The sequence below is a fragment of the Pelophylax lessonae genome, assembly GCF_965119305.1.
Source record: "Pelophylax lessonae genome assembly, chromosome: 1".
Taxonomy (NCBI): domain Eukaryota; kingdom Metazoa; phylum Chordata; class Amphibia; order Anura; family Ranidae; genus Pelophylax; species Pelophylax lessonae.
The window spans coordinates 136326340-136326587 of record NC_138768.1 but is presented as its reverse complement, the minus strand read 5'-3'; positions in this window follow the sequence as shown (position 1 = coordinate 136326587).

Here is a 248-nt window from a genome sequence, read left to right as displayed (position 1 = left end):
TTGAAATAAATACACATTGAATTACTATTTGTAGTCATATTCTTTCTCTGGTTTACATAACAGACTTGTTCTCTATGACTAAGAAAAACCACAATGGAAAGACAAACAACACATTGTCCCTGAACAATACAAATGTGACTTGGAGATATTGTTTTCATTGTAAATGCCATTGTGAAATGGTTGTGGTCAGGTATACATATATCATCATTGACAGAAATCAGATCATTTGGCACAGCACAGGCAGTAAC